Genomic DNA, 16,136 nt, shown 5'->3' on the forward strand with positions numbered 1-16,136 from the left:
TTTGAGGGAACCAGTGGAATGGACCCCACTTCCTGTCGTAACGAACATCCTGTGGTGAAAGGTCTGGCTAGGGTGCCAGTCCAAGGGAGGAGAGACTGTCCTTTGAATGTTCCAGTTTGCCTGAGAATTAGAGTATATCATTCATGACATCTTGTCAAACTTAGATCTAAGCTGGAGTAAATAAAATCCTCGCTGGATGTGGCCATGGGTCTGCCATGCTCCTGGCCAGATGCTCTCCCATCCAGGCCTGAGAACCCACAAGGCTGCCCCTGTGCCTGAGCCGTGTCCTCGCTTTACTGGGGTTCGGGGTAAACAAGACTAACCCATAAACATATCAGAAGGTTAAGATTTCTGGTTGTGAATGCTTTCCTCCCTCCACTCAGATGCTGGCTTAGGCAGCACTCCACAGGGCCACCTGGTGAGGGAAGAGATGCAGTTCTACAGGACAGCTTTTGAGCCTAACATAATCTGCTAAGTGTCTTGGCCGATGTATGGGATTTCAAAAGACACATGTTCCCACCTGACATATAGAGTGTGCCTATGTATCTATATGTCATGAGGATTATGTACACTTATTCTCTACTGAATCTTCATGGATTTGTACAGAAACAGAGAACAGTCAAGATTTAACGTAAGCGAGAAAGGAAGCTTGAAATATTGGAGGGGGGGGGATGACAAAACTTGAGTTACATTAGCACAAAAGAGTATTGAATTTCTTTAGTTTCTGCCATTTAAAGGGCAAAGTAAAGGTACTTGACCTGGAGTTCTTCAGTGAACTGTGGAGTAAATTATGCTTTATCATTGGCAAATGAATGTTTAGACTCTATGTTTGAAGAGCATAAACATATATGGGAGAGCAAAGACAACCATGAACAGAGCCAACTACAGACTGGCCCTCTGGGGGTCAGTTCATTTGATGCCACTTCCTACACAACCATATTGGGAAGTCTCAGTTCTGACATGGGCCATTGTTAATAAAGTTGAAATGCTGCCATCCAGGACACAGGATCCAAACAGAACTGACACAGCAAGGCGCAATTAAAACCCAACTTCCCCATTACTGTTTGAGTTTTACTGTCACTTAAGATAATATTCTAACATTATTCTGATTGTAAGAAGACATGATTTACTACAGGAAAATGTGAAAAGAAAGAAAATGGTACAAAAATGAAAAAACATATGCATAATTTTTTTACTAGAACTACCGTTCATGTTTAAATATAGTTCTTTCAATTCTTATATGTATTTCTAAAAATATACAGATATATACATGGATATACTTTTTAAAAAATTCTATCTGTACGAAATCACAGTCTGGTTTTCTACTTTATTTTTACTTAATGGTATATCACCAATTTCCCTGTAAATTTAGTTTAAAACAATGGCTATATAATATACCATTGTTTGATCACTATTGCACTCTAAATTCCTCAGTAAACCCACTGTTTTAAAAAATATACACTGTTTAATTTTTGTCACTATAAATTATCCTACAATGAATATCTCTTTAAATACAGATGTGGATATAAAAGTATATATAGGTGTAGATAGATAGATATGGGTATAGCTAAAGATATGGACGTAGATATGTAGATATATAATCCATGGTAAATGTCAGAAAGAAAACCTGGTAGAAATGAACTATGGAAAGTTGTAACAGTTTGGTGTTTGAATGACATGCACATGTGCAGTGAGAGTTTGATTAGAGATGATGGATAGTGGAAGAGAAATAGTTGCAAGAGCACTCAGAGAAAATATAATCCTCTGACTTTGCTGAGACCCTGCTCTGGAGTTATTTGACTCCATTTGTTGCCAAGACGGGAACATGAACACGAGGATAGCTGCCTGGACAAATGCTTTTTGACAATAAAGTGAAACATCGGTGATCAAGTTTCAGAAATTAACCCAGGGATTAGAAGTATTTCCACACGCATTTAAAAAGTCAGTAAGAATGCAAAAATATCAATACAATTGAGTTTACTTTTCCTTCTTAGTCAACACATTGAGTTGGTGCCACTTTGGTATTTATAAAATATAATATAGACATATTTCAATTTCCTTCAAAAAAAGTTGTACACAAATTCCCCAGTGTATAAAATCTTATTTTTATTGTCAAATGACACTATAATTTTGCATTGTCCTGTTTTTAATTTGTGCCAAATGAAATTATTTTTTGCTTTTCCTTCTGAGTCATTCTTAAATTTGCACAAAAGATTGAATGGTTCTGCATTAAGATAGACTCTGTTACCACTTCAAATTTTATGATGTAGGATGCTTTGTGTACATTTAGCATAAAACAGGAGTAAACTACAGAATTCAATCTTCTGTGTGTACAAAAATGTTTTTATAACACAAGGAATGTCATCTGAAGTAGCATCCTTAGTATAAAAATGTGTTATAATGATTTCTGGTATTTACATAATATTTGCATGAGATAGTGCTAAATACCATATTTCATTTTTTTCTTTCTAAAATTCATATAACAAATAATCCCATTTCCCAAAAGAGCTGCATATTTCTTTCACCTGTAAAGCAGTACTCATCTTTTAAAGAATTGAACTTTTAGTTGATAGAAAAGTCAAATTACTCTTACTTTAATAAAAGTTTAAAAAATATAAGAAAAACCATTCCGTTTTCTTTTTAAATTATGAAAATATGATAACACATTTATAGGAGACCTGGAAAATACAGAACAGAGTTACCTATAGTTCCACTATATTTCAATTATTTTTTTAAGTAGATAAATTAAAAATTTTAGTTGGAGCTTCAATATCAAACACTCAAAAATTAATAGAATGAATATACAGAGACATAGAAGGATATAGTAGACCCGAAAAGCACTATGAACCCATTCAACATAATTAGGACTTATGCAATTTTCACACAACAGTAGGATACAAACGCTATTCAAGTTCCTATAGACTATAAACTAGAAGACCCTGGAACATATCCGGGGACATAAGCCCAAGTGCAAAAATTTTATGGTCTAAAAGTATTGAAATCATACAGAGTCTGTTCTTTTATCACTGTGGAATTATGTTAGAGATCAATATCAACAGATATTTGAAAATAACCCACATATAGATAAACAATCCCTTACACTCCAAAATAGGCAATGCAGAGAGATTTTCTAATTTTCTTTTTGTTTAATCAGATACATATTTGAAAGCAATTCATCAACCCCAATTTTTTTTTTTTTTTTTCCGGAAAACTCTCTTATGATTGTGTAAGGCAGTGTTCTCTATGTCGGTAACAAATGGCAGTCATGGAGTTTCGGCAGCAGGCGCTTCACTGTCCACGTGAAATGGATGGCTGGTCCCCTTGTAGATTAGCTCGAGTTACACAATGTCACTGCAGAGAACGAGCACAGAATTCCTCCTGTGGTCCCGTCCTGCATAAATATTATAAAGTTAAGTGTGGGAGTGAGACTAGACAAGGATTTGAAATGCATGGCTTCAGGAATGGGGTCTTCAGAGAGAAGGGTCGTGGGGACTGTGATCTTCTCGTCAAGATTCCCTGATTGCAAACCCAGATCTGCTGACGGCTCAGGACACTTGTTTTCACTGTAGGACCTGGAGATGCTTGGTTTTAGATGTCAGAGTGTAGAATAATTGGCCATAGATCTGGGGCAAACCCACCTTAAACAAGAGAACAGGGTACCTACAGAGACACACATAGGCACACGATTCACTTGCAATGATTGTGAGGGTTTTTACAGAACGGGGTTAATTGTACTCGGCCAATGATGCCAACATGTGCCTCTAACCACAGGACGTGGGGCGAGCTTGCGCCCCAGCCTGGCCCTCTCTCCTCATAGGAGCACAGTACACTCCACCGGGGGCCACCTGCACACAGCGTGCGTGGCTCCGGGGAGATGACGCTCAAGTGTACACATGTATACACACTCACATACACACACATACAAGCACACACTCAAGTGTACACATGTATACACACACATACACACACACACACAGGCACACCCAGAGAGTCCAAGGCAAGGCTTTTTATTCCACCTACTTCCAGGTCATTAAGGACACAGTTCTTTTTTACCACCCCATTTGCCTTTCTTATGAAAATATTTTTAAAGAAAAAGTCAAGATGTATCCTTTTCCTAAGTCTGCTTTTTCAGAAGTCCAGCTCTCTGTTGACTTTAATCCAGGGGTCCTTCAGAAATGAACAGAGCAGCCTTGGCACCTCTTGTCAGCAGGTCCTGGAGGCCCGCGTCTAGGCAGAGCAACAGCATTCTCTCCTTTGAGAAGGAGAATTCTCTGTGCCCCCGGCATCCATGTGGGAAGAAAAGCAGTGAAAGGTACCCATACACGCTCCAGCAGGCTTTTCACATCAGGTTTCCAAAGTACTGGAGCTTCAGCTTCAGCACCAGTCCCTCCAGTGAATATTCAGGACTGATTTTCTTTAGGATGGACTGGTTTGATCTCCTTGCAGTCCGAGGGACCCTCAAGAGTTTTCTCCAGTTCCATAGTACACAAGCATCAATTCTTCAGCACTCAGCCTTCTTTATGAACCAGCTCTCACATTGGTATATGACTACTACAAAACCCATAGCTTTGACTATATGGAAAATTGGACAGTCATTGGCAAAGTGATGAGATAAGTGAGAAGCTTTAAAAAATCCAAAATGAGATAAAATCCAGAATGAGGGAGAATGGGTAGGGGGACACATTTAAAGCACCAGGGTCTATGAACAGAGTGTCCACTACATTTACTTTAGCCACAGGGTGACACGGACCTAAGACTCTTGAGAGTCCCTTGGACTGCAAGGAGATCCAACCAGTCCATCCTAAAGGAGGTCAGTCCTGGGCGTTCATTGGAAGGACTGATGCTGAAGCTGAAACTCTAATACTTTGGCCACCTCATGCAAAGAGTTGACTCATTGGAAAAGACCCTGATGCTAGGAGGGATTGGGGAGAGGAGGAGAAGGGGACGACAGAGGATGACATGGCTGGATGACATCACCGACTCAATGGACATGAGTTCGAGTAAACTCTGGGAGCTGGTGATGGACAGGGAGGCCTAGAGTGCTGCGATTCATGGGGTTGCAAAGAGTCGGACACAACTGAGATACTGAACTGAACTGAACATGGACCTAAGAGAATATTTTAGGAAACAGTCTATTTTTTAGAACAAAAACAGACTTAATTTTATTGATGCTACATTTGTGGCAAGACAACTTTGGGAAAGATGCACGAGGTGACAAAGAGAAAGCCAAAGTACTCATGTTCTAGGTTTCCAGTCTTCTCCCTAGAGAACACTGTCTATGTTGGACAGGGTCAGCTGTTAGGTTGGGGGAGTCAGGGCTCATGTTTCTTATATGTGAGCAGCATGGTGTCCTGATGGTCAGCTGCCAATGGTAACATCCTCCAGGTCCGAAGGGAAGCCCTGTGAATGGCAGGCATTGTCTCAGGCTGACTGCTGTCCTGACTTTCCAGGAGAAGTTATAATGCTGGTCCCTGATACATCACTACAGCAGTTTATTAGGGTACATAAAACTATTTATTAGAGTTCGTAAAAAAAAAAAAAAGCAGGTTTTGCTAAAAACACACGCCAAGCTATCATTGGTTTCTGACAGCAATGCCAAAAACAACAGTAATCTCCCAAAAATATGGTTTTTAGATTTGGGGTTGATGCTCAGTTCAGAGCCCGTGAGTGTGGGGCATGGCTGCTGGTTCCACTCCAGTAAGAGTATCAGAATGCTTTCCAGCTGAAAATCGCCACCAGACCAAGGTGGGGACCAGGGACAGGAACGGAGGAGGAGGTGATTCTATTCTAGTGACATGGATATCAAAATCCAAGGGGCTCCAGGCTGGAGTACCTGGGTTTGGTGAGCAGGACAGGTAGCCATGGTGACTAGGGTGATGATGACCAGACAGTCGTAGCTGGGTGATCTCTAGAGGAACGTGTTTCAAGGAGAAGGGAGCGGCTACTCTCTAGCAGCTGGTGAAAGGAGAGATGTCCACTTGATGTGGCAAATATGGAAACTCGGTGAATTTGCGAAGAACCGATTCGGGGTGAGTGACAGGAGCCTCCAGAGGATGGGAAAGGATACAGACTTCTGCCTCATCTCCCAACCAAAACAAATTAAACAGCTGTAAAGGGATTTTATTAGGCACAAAGGAAAAAAAAAAACCCTAAAAAAAATCTTGGGTTATTAAACCCAAGATTAAAAGAATAATGTAACTTACAGGTGGTATCTTTAAAAGAAGAAAGAAATGAACTCATATATACAAATAATAGATTGATGGTCCAACCCTGGAGAAAGATGACTGGGCCGCTGTGTGGGATGCTCTAGTGAGATTCCAGGACGGGGGCTGTGGTCCACGAGCAGAGGCCCTGGCACAGACTGAACAAGTGCAGAAGCTGTGAGGAGAGGTTAGGGAATGAAACATCAGAGGATCAGATATAATCACAGAACAAACACAGGTCCTGGGGCAAAAGGAGAGAGTAAGTAAATGGAGGGAATGGGTGTGGACAAAATTTCAAGGAGGTTTTCTTAGAAGGGAGTGGAGGAAGGGGGCGGAGCCTGGGTGAGATGGGGTTGTTGGCTTTGGTTTTATTTGAAAAACACTAAGTTGTGTTTCCCGGCTGTGAGAAGGATCTGCTGGTGGCTGAGGCTGGCATTTCAGGGGAGGAGAGTCCCTAGAGCCATGGATCCTTGAGAGAACAGGGTTTGAGGTGGGGGGTAAGGTCTGGGGGAGGGCACCCCTTGAGCATTGTCCCGGAGAGCGGGGGGCAGGGTGGAAGATGAGCTTGATTTAGAGTCAGAGGAGGGAAGACGCGGGTAGGCATCAAGAGGATGCCATCAGTTCTTTTATTCTCACACTTAATTTTACAGGACCCTGAGCCTCACGGAAGTGATGGAACCTTCCTGAAGTCAGCAGCAGTGGTGGGGAAGAGCAGCAGAGAAAGGGCAGGGCCGGTCTGACCCCGACGGCCTCACTCCTGGGGACTCTCCGGTCACTTCTCTCCTGGACAGAGCTTCCCCCCGAGTATCTCAGGGTCCCTGGGGGAGATGGACATGACTCTGCTTTATGAGAGCACAGGCAGAGAAGCCACAGGACAGGGTTGAGTCTTATTGTTCTCCCTACCTCCCAAGCCAGGATGGCCATGAAAGGAAACCAGCTTTATTTTTAGTAGAATGAGATTTCTAACAGACGTCCAGATCCTTGAAGTCCCTTGGAAATGTTGCTGCTTCTCTGTACACCCGTCAGAGTTCTCTGGTCAAATTCTCATCCCGTCAGAGTTCTCTGGTCAAAACTTGGCAACAGGACGTGACAAAACCCAGGATACATATCACAACACATTTGGCTGTATCTGCACAGCAGATCCCATGTGGCCATGACTTCCTCAGAAATAACGGCACAGACACTGAGATGTGTGTGTGACTAATTTTACAGAGGAGGCATATCCAGAAAAAAAAGCCGTAAATATTTCAGCTTCTGAAAACGCCTTGGCCCTCATAAAGCTATTTCCAGGGAGGGCAAGGCAGGTTCGTGCTCCCTGAGACATTCCTAAATAAGGAATACTCTAAACGGGATTTCTGCAGAACTGGGGTGAATGAGGTGAGTCTGAAGTGGAGGCTGAGAACTCCAAGAGACAGATGATCACAGCTCATTATTTTTGAGTTTTTGGGGTAAGATAACAGAGAGCAATTCCTAAGAACCAGGTTTCCAGCTAGTGTGCATTCCAAATGGAAGAAGAAGCCTATTCTATCTTTCACCAATAATAAAAATAAATGAGTAAGATTAATAGACATGAAAGCCCCCTGGAATCATCTAGAGCAGAAAGACCTGAGTCTAAATAAGTTCAAGTCCTAGGCACATAGCAGAAGAGAGAGAAAGGCTGGCTTCCACCCTGGTTCTGCTTTGCCCTCGTGTCTCTGCATCCTGATAATCAGTGACGGAAACATAGTGTCACCACTGACCTCAGTGACTTTTTAAAATATTTATTTCTTTATTTATGTTGGCATGCTGTATCTTTGTTGCTGCACATGGGCTTTCCCTAATTGCAGTGAGCGAAGGCTACTTTCTAACTGCAGTGTGTGGTCTTCTCATTGTGGTGGCTTCTCTTGTTGTGGAGCACAGGTTCTAGGGCTCACGGGCTTCAGTAATTTCAGCACAAGGGCTCAGTAGCTGTGGCTCAGTAGAGCACAGATGCAATAGTTGTGGTGCACAAGCTTGGTTGCTCCAAGGCACATGGGATCTTCCCAGATGAGGGATTAAACCTGTGTCCCCTGCATTGGCAGGCGGACTTTTTTTACCAACGGACCACCAGGGAAGTCCCTCAGTAGCTTTTGCAATCTAAGAAATAGACTTCTTTAAATTGTTCTGTAAAGACAAGCTCATTTCAAGTGACATCTCTGACATCTCTCCACAGCCACGCTGCTTTGACATGCTCTCTGACTTCTAATTCATCCACTTAACAAGAGACTAGTCAGGTCACTGTCACACCTTACCACTTTCTAGCTTCAGGAGGAAAAAAAAAAATTTTTTTTCATTAAAAACTTGGACTTTATTTTAGATACAAGTCCCAGCCCCATTCTCTTCAGCAAAACTTGAAACACTAAAATCTGGTTTCTGGGCAAATTCAAACATTTCCTCGCCAAGGACACTTGGTTAACAGGCCTCCGTGAGGTCATGTGTCACTTTGTTGAGTCCCCTCTTCCCTGCAGGCAGTTTCCTGCTGTTTTTCTCAGCTTGCCCAGAGAGCCTGCAGTATCACCCTGTGCAGAGCCAGACATGATACGGTTCAGAAGCAGAGAGAGAGCTGGAGCTGCCTGCTCCACCTGCTCAGCCTCTCGAATGAGACGAGCAGGCAGATTAAATCAAGCCATGCTGGAAGATCACCTTGGGATCAAAAAAAAAGATTGTTTATGAACTCATTCTATTTTCACTGCCTAAAGAAAACTTAGAGATTTCTTTAGTCAGACTCTCTTAGTGCTTGTGGCAAATTACAGACAAGATAATTAATCTATTCCTTGCTGTCTGTGGCCTTCCCCCTCAGTTCAGTTCAGTCGCTCAGTTGTGTCTGACTCTCTGCGACCCTGTGGACTGCAGCACGCCAGGCCTCCCTGTCCATCACCAGCTCCCCGAGCTTGCTCAAACTCATGTCCGTCAAGTTGGTGATGCCACCCAACCATCTCATCCTCTGTCATCGTCTTCTCCTCCTGCCTTCAGTCTTTCCCAGCATCAGGGTCTTTTCCAATGAGTCAGTTCTTTGCATTAGGTGGCCTTCCCTCTAGAGGGACTCAGAGACATGGCACCTCCAAACATGGGAGGAGTTCTCAGGGTCATGTGAGCAGCCCCTTGGAGCATCACCTACTCAGGACACGCCCACCTGAGGGTCCCAGGGGCTGTATCCAATCCCACCTCCCCGCCATCCCGGGGTCTCACATCCACCCATTTCACAGGTACCATAGGTGAACCCGCTGCCAAATCGCTATAGCTAGTGTCACTCACACATCCCAGGCCTGTGTGGTCACACCCATCGTTTCATGTTTACAACACTTTCCTGGTTGCTGCATCCCTGGGAGACCCCTGAAGATAATTCACTAGACCATCTGAGGTCCACCAGCAGGACTAGACAGGAGAGGCCCAGAGCTGCTGGAGCCCGCCTCTCACTGTCAGGTTTGCAGGACAGTCCACCCCTGATGCTCGTGTTCACTCGGTGCTTGAGGATGCCAACAGGGAAGGAAGGCAAAGAATTCCAGATGAACAGCTCATGCACAAAGCTCCTGGGCTCACGAATGAGTCTTTACAGTGCTGCTTCTTCATGAAATGTGGTCCTGTGTCAGTTTGGTAGATAAAAGACCAGAGTCGTGAGACGGCTTGCTGTGTCCTGGTGGCAGAGATCACTCTGTGCTGTGGAATGAACCCCGACACTGAGAGGCTTGACAATCTGGGATGAACCCCAAAGTGGAGAGGGTTGACAGTCCTGGCTTCTCTCCTGCTGACCTCAGCTGGTTAGTACCATGACTTGAGAAACAGGTCTGATGGAAGCTCCCACGTCCTGCGGCTCCACCTCCTGGACCACAAGTCCCCAAAAGGAGGGTGGCCTAGCTGGCTAAGAAAATGCATGATCAGAGCAAAGCCACCCTTCTGGACTGCAGGCTATAGGTGACTTCATTCCCGGCACATTGGCCAGAGATGGCCACCTGTCCCCACTGAGAGGCAAGTGTTCTGAGAAGTACCAGGAAGTACCTGGACAGCCAGAGGCAGTGAAAAGACATTTAAGGACACCACAGTTCAATGGAGAAGATGCAAGACAACAAGTGTTAAAGCAAAGAGGGGAGCCTCCTTCCAGGGAACTCGCGGATGGACTGATTTATGATTCTTAGGAACCAAAGAAAGGTTATGTCATGGGGCTGAGTACTGGTGCATGACCAGGGCTCTTAAGTCAAAGGAAACCACCTGGGGAACTTCCTCATGTCTTTGCTGTTGGCTATTCAGGGGTGGGGAGGAGGGGAAGGAGACAAGAAACACGGGAAGGGGGCTGTGAGGTAGTCCTCTGAGCTGGCAGTCCTGGGAGCCCTGCTTTCTTGTAGGAGGAGAGCACATTTCAAATTCTAGCCTCTCCCTGGAACAACCATTTACCTCCATTTCTCCCTTGCTCTGTGAATTCTTTACTGATGCAGATGAGACAGTTCATAAAAATGCATCATGGACCCATTTAAACTATATGATTAACTGCTAATATGTGATATTAACTTGGAGGATTTTATGGAGATTAGCATGTATAATTATATCTAATGGTATATGATAATTACCTGTTTGGTTGCATTTTAAAGTATGATGACTTGAGAACATTCATCAATCCATATATGGCTCCAAGACTGATAAAAATTGCAACTCATCTTAATTGTTTTTAAAGTAATCAAACTGACATCTTTGCAGCCTAAAGGAGACTGATTTCATGAAGACCATGTTAATAATATGGGTTTCCCTGGTGGCTCAGACAGTAAAGAATCTGCTCATAATGCAGGAACCTGGGTTCAATCCCTAGGTTGGGAAGATTCCCTGGAGGGGCATGGCTATCCACTCCAGCATTCTTGCCTGGAGAATTCCATGGACAGAGGAGCCTGGCGGGCTACAGTCCTTGGGGTCTCAAAGAGTCAGACACGACTGAGCGACTACCACTGTCATGTAATACAGTGATTGGAAGACTAATTGAAAACTTTTCCTTTTTTTTTTCTAAATGGACATTCTGATCAATATCTTTCAAGTGGTCAGTGAAGTGTGAAAGGAATGTTTCTACATTTCAGATTCAACATGCAAAAATTCAGCCAAGGTCCTGATTTGTGTAGGCGGTTGGTGTATGGAGGTCTCCCTGAGGATGATCCTGGAATGGGACGGGTAGATGTTTGCCCAGAACTTGTCTTCCTACCGGGGCAGAGAGTGGAGGCTTCCCATGTCAGGACGGAAATGCTCACAGCTTTCCTGGTGCCCTCATCTCCCTCTGCTTTTCCTTGGACTCTTCCGGGCCCTCCAGATGCCCTTCTGTCTCCTCCTGCTCAGAGGAACGGATCCAGTTAGACATGTGATTCTCCTGTCACATGACAAAAGCTCTATTTGCCGCTCTACCCAGGCATAGTGCTAGCTGATCTTTAGGTTCACCTTGGGTCTATTTTCTTTTCTTAAATATTTATTTGTTTGGCTGTGCTGGGTCTTAGTTGCAGCATGTGGAATCTAGTTCCTTAATGAGGGATCAAACCCAGTCCCCTTGTATTGGGATCGGAATCTTAGCCATTAGGTCATCAGGGAAGTCCCCCTTGGGCCTATTTTTACATCCCTTTACTCTTGTGTTTTCACTGTGTCCTCCAAATGACTCACCTGGATATGAATCCTAAGTGATATACACAGTGACCTGCAGCTCACCGTACAGCTCAAATCCCCTTCAGCTCTGAATTATGCAGACCTACATGTTGGACCATGAGAACTGGGCAAGACCAAACTCTGTGATGTATTATACATAGCATCTTAAGTCCCAGGTACCCCAGCCCCTGTCACTTTCCCTGCGCTATTCTAGCAGAGAGGACGAGAAGATAGAAGTCAGGAGCCCCCCAGCCCTTTGCCGTGAGGACTCAGGCTGAGAGCCAGAGGAAGTGTGGGCTCCTGAAGGTCTACCCTGTCTCTGCACTCACTTGGGAGATGTGGCCACTTGGATGTCGAGCTGGCAAGCAGTGGGCAGGCCAGGTAGGGTGTGCAGGACAGACACACAGCTGATGTGCAGAGCACCTACAATAGGAAACACACTTCCTGTATCCTACATCAGGTCTCTTGAATTCTGGTGACTTCATGTATATTTCATATCAGCTGACGGGAAAGCTTAAACAGGAAATGCTTGATGTTTTTAGAGTGTTCCCTCATCTTATTCTGAAGCTGTCAATAAAATTATGATTTCAGTGTTGTTACAAAAACTCCACATTTTTTTTTTGCATCCTAAGTTAGGCCTCAAACAAATACATCATTTCCCATTTGCATGAACACTGCTTTACTTAAATGAAGTGAAATATAATAGTATGAAGGCAACTCTGTTGAAAAAAAGTCCATGCTCAACTTTCTAATTATTAACACGATTACTTTTTCCTGCTGCAATTTAAAGATACTAATAAATTATTAAATTTAACTTCAGTTGACTAAAATGCTTAATTAAGAGGCTAGGTAGATTTTATGTACACAATTGAAGTTTCAAATTGAAGACTAATTTTCTAGTTAAGTGAAAGTGTTAGTCACTCAGTCGTGTCTGACTCTTTGCAGTCCCATGGACTGAAGCCCATCAGGCTCCTCTGTCCATGGGATTCTCCAGGCAAGAATACTGGAGTGGGTAGCCATTCCCTTCTTCAAGAGATCATCCTAACCCAGGATTTGAACCTGGGTCTCTTGTATTGGAAGGCAGATTTTTTACCATCTGAGCCACCAGGGAAGCCCAATTTTTTAGTTGACCCCATCGGAAAATGAAGACACTTTATTTTTTATAGTCACTGAATATTCATGAACCTAGAATCTGGGTGGCAATCTCCAAAAGTGAGATACAAATCAAAGACGAATGGGGTGTGACTGCTCTGTTGTGAGCCCTCAGGAAAACATGTAGGCTCCTCATGAGACAAAAGGGAAAAGAAGATGTAAATGGTCAAAGGCAGGACCATTTAATACTAGAGATGTGTTCAATGGATACAGAAGATACCTGTTATGTATCAAACTGAGGATGCTGCCAAGAATCTACAGATAAACCAGGCTATGATGCCTGTCCTCAGGCGGGTTGCAGTCTGGTGAGGAAACTGGATAAGAGTTTCATGCTCTGAAGCCGTGGTGTCACCGTGAGAAGATCGCAGAGCTGTGGGTTCAATATGGCTCCCAGCTGGGTGGGAGGGCCCCACGGAGTGAGGACAGCTCTTGATCAGGCCAAGAATTAGGGCGCCTTTTACAGTTTTGCTGGAGGAGGGGCAGGCTGCCTGATGCACAGACAGTCGGGTTGAGTGGAATGGAGATCAGACTGGCAACATGACGAACAAAGTGCAGAAGTGGTAATCCATACAAAGCACCAAAGAGAACAAAGACACGAGTGTTCATGTCACAGGTAATAAGACAAGGTGAAAGGTGAGGATGCTGCCTTGTCTTTGAGCTTCTTAGATTTTTACTTTAAAAAAGTGAGAGATTTTTACCTTATTCATAGTTGGTAAATTAGTTAAGTGAAGACAGATGGGGTTCCTAACCAATCTTACTGTAAAATATGAATCATATAGGAATACTGCTGAAAGTGAAAGTGCTCAGTTATGTCCGACTCTTTGTGACCCCACGGACTATACAGTCCATGGAATTCTCAAGGCCAGAGTACTGGAGTAGGTAGCCTTTTCCTTCTCCAGGGGATCTTCCCAACCCAGGGATCGAACCCAGGTCTCCTGCATTGCAGGTGGATTCTTTACCAACTGAGCTATCAGGGTTATAAGGTATTTAAAACTTCTTTTAAAGTTAATCAAAAAAAAATATAGCAAGTCAGGAAGATGCAAGAGGTCAGACAGATAAGTGTAGGCAACGTTTCAGAATGAGAAGCCCACGAACGGCACCACCCTGAGGTCACACCAAGTCCAGTGAGTCTGAGGTCAGGTCCCCACAGGGCTGGTGATCACATTGTACCCCACACTCTGAAGAGGAGAACCTACAAAGACATCCATTCGCCTAAAATTAGGGTGCTTGGAATAAGAGCCATGTGATAGTAAATTTCCCCAGAGCCCAGAAGGTGTGAGGAACTTGGAGAGTGTCTGAGAGGAAGAAAAGCAGTGTCTCCTGAGAAACAAGAGCCCTTGAAGGCTCTCGTGTTTTCGTAAACGTGCCTTGTGCAAAACAGGGGAATGCAAACCATCCAGACAGTGCGCTAGCAGGCTTCATGTCTGCAGGCTGGACACGTGGGAGTCTTCACCTGTTTTTTTTTTTTCTTCCCATCTTCTGACCCGCTGTTAATAGTGCAGCTTCTCATTTTCAAGATCTTGTTCCTGCCAGGGCTGAGTTCACTTATGATTTATCTCCACTCTTTCATTTCAGTCCCACCCACTTCAAAGTCTGCTACTGATCTACAAGTCCTTTAAAAATGGATTGTTTCTTTGCTTTCAATCAGCTCCTCAGAAGCTGTCCCAGCAGATGATTCTAAGCCATGTTTCAGATGGTCTCCATAGAATGTCTCCTCTGCCACATTTTGTTAAAAGATTGAGCTCCTCCTTCTCAGATAATAACCGCATAATCCACCTCTCTCGGGGGTTTGCTTCTTAGGAAAAGTCCCAGAAGCATTGGCTCTGCACTTGGAAAGCTCTAAAATCATCCCAGACTGATTGCTTCACTTAATTCTTCCTGCCTGCTCTGCTTGGAAGATAGATATACGAACCCATTGACTCAGGTGCGGTCTGAGCCAACCAGCGTACTCAGAACATACGTTATTGCCTTAATTTTTAAAAAAATTATTTCATTGAAGTATAGTTGATTTACAATATTATGCTTATTTCCTCTGTACAACAAGGTAATTCGGTTATACATACATATATATATGTGTGTATATATATATATAAATTCTTTTTCATATTTTTCCATTGTAGTTTATCATAGGATATTGAATACAGTTCCCTGTGCTGTACTGTAGGACTTGTTGTGTATCTAGATCTGCTAATTCCAAACTCCCAATCCATCCCTCCCCCTTGACAACCACAAGTCTGTTTCCTATGCCTGTGAGTCTCTTTCTATTTCATATGTTTGTGTCATATGTAGATTCCACATGCAAGTGATGTACTAAGTTTCTTTAGTCATGTCTGATTCTTTGTGATCCCATGGACAGTAGCCCGCCAGGCTCCTCTGTCCATGGGATTCTCCAAGAGAGAACACTGGAGTGGGTTGTCCTTTCCTTTTCCAGGGGATCATCCCGACCCAGGGATTGAATCCATGTCCCTCAAGTCTCCTGTGTTGGCAAGCAAATTTGTTACCACTGTGCCACCTGGGAAGCCCCCATGCAAAAGTGACATCACATGGTATTTGTCTTTCTCTTTCTGACTTACTTCATTTAGCATGACAGTCTCTAGGCCCATCCATTGTTTTTGCAAATGGCATTATTCCACTCTTTTTTATAAAAGATGTTTCAAAATTGTAAAGTTGGAATCACAGGCAGTAGAGGAAAGTAATCCTAAAGAAGACTGAGAGAAAAACAGGAGTTCTAGAAGGAAAAGAATACATTAATGGACTTTGAAAAGTTTCCCAGATATGCCTCAGATAAGGAAAATAATGAGTTGTAAGAAATAAACAGAAATAAATATGAGAAGACATTAAAGCATCCTAAAGCTATTGATCAAAGGGATTCTAGATGATACTAGAATAACATCTTTAGATAATATATGAGAAATATCCACCATCATTCAAACCCATATTCAAAATGTGAATATGTGGTTATTTGGAAAATATACCCCAGCCTCACACTCCATATGAAAGAATTCTTGCGGAAATGCTGACACCAAATAGCAAATGCATTAGAATAGCGAGCTCTGGGTGGGCAATAGACAGATATTCTACAAGTAGAAATGAAAATAAAAGTTAGAATGACAATCTAGGGAAATGTTAGCTTTAGAATTAAAAACACAAAGAAAT

The 16,136-nt window shown here is 43.3% G+C and overlaps 1 long non-coding RNA gene across 1 annotated transcript in view; it reads right to left on the reverse strand.

Moving 5' to 3' along the window:
• Positions 1 to 2,765: 2,765 nt before the first annotated feature.
• The window catches only part of LOC122682131, a 29,017-nt gene continuing 15,646 nt past the window's right edge, over positions 2,766 to 16,136 (reverse strand). Inside the window, exon 3 of the long non-coding RNA XR_006337224.1 lies at positions 2,766 to 3,391. This is a non-coding gene — a long non-coding RNA (uncharacterized LOC122682131). The remainder of the gene's footprint in view (positions 3,392 to 16,136) is intronic.

Source organism: Cervus elaphus, chromosome 23, assembly GCF_910594005.1.
Source record: "Cervus elaphus chromosome 23, mCerEla1.1, whole genome shotgun sequence".
Taxonomy (NCBI): domain Eukaryota; kingdom Metazoa; phylum Chordata; class Mammalia; order Artiodactyla; family Cervidae; genus Cervus; species Cervus elaphus.